General features: G+C 56.4%; 1 non-coding gene across 1 annotated transcript in view; it reads left to right on the plus strand.

Moving 5' to 3' along the window:
- The first annotated feature begins 2129 nt into the window (after nt 1–2129).
- Nucleotides 2130–2500, plus strand: part of LOC126329632 (small subunit ribosomal RNA) — a 1893-nt gene continuing 1522 nt past the window's right edge. The window contains exon 1 of the ribosomal RNA XR_007562389.1: nt 2130–2500. This exon is cut by the window's right edge and continues 1522 nt beyond it. This is a non-coding gene — a ribosomal RNA (small subunit ribosomal RNA).

A 2500-nucleotide genomic window follows, 5' to 3' on the forward strand; every position in this document is an offset into this window, starting at 1 on the left:
AACTCAATTTGTCCCTTAACCTAACTCAATTTGTCCCTTAACCTAACCCACGTTGTCCCTTAACCTAACCCACGTTGTCCCTTAACCTAACCCACGTTGTCCCTTAACCTAACCCACGTTGTCCCTTAACCTAACCCACGTTGTCCCTTAACCTAACCCACGTTGTCCCTTAACCTAACCCACGTTGTCCCTTAACCTAACCCACGTTGTCCCTTAACCTAACCCACGTTGTCCCTTAACCTAACCCACGTTGTCCCTTAACCTAACCCACGTTGTCCCTTAACCTAACCCACGTTGTCCCTTAACCTAACCCACGTTGTCCCTTTGCCTAACATAGTTCACTGCTCGGAATCTCTGGTGTCGTTGTTATCCTCATGTAGATGTCTTGCGAGTGTTGCTTACTTTCCACATATTCCCGCTATCCACTGTCAATTGTACTGCAATAGGACTATATCGCCCCCCCCCCCCCCCTCTGCCCCTCTCTTTGTGTCTCCGTCCTCTCAAGCTGGTCGGTCTGGCGTTTGAGTGTTAAATGAGCCTCGCAGCTGTTCAGTTGCGTTCAGATGTCGACGCCCTCAGTGTACGTCGTGGTATGGTCTGTGTCCATTGTCCGCTGATGTCGTACGCGTAACCCACACGCTGTACCGATCATCGGTAGTTACGTACAGAGTGAAGTAGTGTGATACGTGTGACCGTACGCTGGCTGTGCCCAACGGTGTCGAATCTCAATTTCCATATGTTGTGCTCGATGCTACTTGTCTCGTCTCCCAATAACAGCTAGGTTGCACTGTGGTACGCCGTAGAGGCGTGTGGGAGGAACGTACGAACGCATTGTATGTCACCCTGGGTCGCTGGGGGTGGTGGTGCGGTGAGTCAGGTCAGGTCAGCGTGAGCCGTGTGATGTAGTGACGCGTGTATTCCGACTTTGTCGTATTGCCTCACACAAAGTGCTACCCTGGTGGACCGCGTTCCATATCTGGGACATGCCGCAGATGCCGGTTGACAGTGGATCGCGGAAGGGACATCGCATACGTGCGCGGGCCACCTTCCACGTGTTCTCTTCTGCACATGTCGCAGTGTGTATGTGGTCTGATGTAGCGTGTCGTGACACATGACATCCTGGCATGCAAGAATTGTTGAATTCGCAAATGTAGGTGGACATCTACGTTTACTGCCCAAGATACGCAAATGAACTGGAAATCCGTTGTTGAGCGGTTGTTCACGCTGGAGGTGAATCTGTGATGGCGACGATCGGTACAGCTATTAACCGGTTGTTTCAGCGGTACCCGCCACATCCACACACGTGACTAGGCCCATGTGGGTATGAAGCGATACGCGGCGGTGGCTTGGTGGGACTGTTCCCGGCCGGTGAAGGGGGGCCGCCCGGCGTGTTGGCCGCGCGCTGCGTGGGCGCACGCGCAACAGGCGGCTGGTGGGGGGCGCCGAGTGGCAGGAGCGCCAGCCGACGGGCTCGGCAGGCGGCGCAGCTACGCTGCGGCGCACCCTGCACGCGGCGCCTGGCGGCCAAAGTTGGTTCAGCCGAGCCCGGTGCGAAGCGCGGTGGACATCTGCAGTGTGCTGGTCTGATTGAGGACTGTGTGCGTTGAGGATGCGCCGCCGCCTGGCACTCGGCGCCGCGACGCCGTCTGCTGCTCGGTCGCCCCAGCGGTTCTCGCAGGTGGTTTGTATCGCAGTTGTGCGGACGTGTTGGCGCGTGCGCTGTGCTGGGAGAGTTCGCTTCTGCACCCAAGTGGGGCTTTGCCCTTGTGTGGCGCTGGCGTTGGAGCTGCCGGTCACCATAGGTGGCGCGTGTTGTCTCCCGCCGGCAATGCCACGACAGCACGCTCCCGGGCCTCTGTCGGCAGCGGCAAGCTCAGTTGGGAGCAAGGGTGTTCGCACTAAAACCGTCTACTCGCCTAACTCCGGGCGATTGCGCCTCTCTCGAAACCGACCAAGTACCTAGGACGGCGCTGCGCGCCGCCGGGACCTGAGAGGGTTTCGAGGTGTATCGTGCAGGGGAGCTCGGCCTCCTCCTGTTTGCAGAATAATTGAGCGGACGCTTGCGTGTTCGCGCGGGCCCCCGGGACACACTCCCGGGCGGCCGGCTGCTCAGCTCTAGTTGACGCAGCTCCCTGGTTGATCCTGCCAGTAGTCATATGCTTGTCTCAAAGATTAAGCCATGCATGTCTCAGTACAAGCCGCATTAAGGTGAAACCGCGAATGGCTCATTAAATCAGTTATGGTTCCTTAGATCGTACCCACGTTACTTGGATAACTGTGGTAATTCTAGAGCTAATACATGCAAACAGAGTCCCGACCAGAGATGGAAGGGACGCTTTTATTAGATCAAAACCAATCGGATTGGCTTGTCTGGTCCGTTTGCCTTGGTGACTCTGAATAACTTTGGGCTGATCGCACGGTCCTCGTACCGGCGACGCATCTTTCAAATGTCTGCCTTATCAACTGTCGATGGTAGGTTCTGCGCCTACCATGGTTGTAA

This window comes from Schistocerca gregaria, unplaced genomic scaffold (assembly GCF_023897955.1).
Source record: "Schistocerca gregaria isolate iqSchGreg1 unplaced genomic scaffold, iqSchGreg1.2 ptg001204l, whole genome shotgun sequence".
Classification (NCBI taxonomy): domain Eukaryota; kingdom Metazoa; phylum Arthropoda; class Insecta; order Orthoptera; family Acrididae; genus Schistocerca; species Schistocerca gregaria.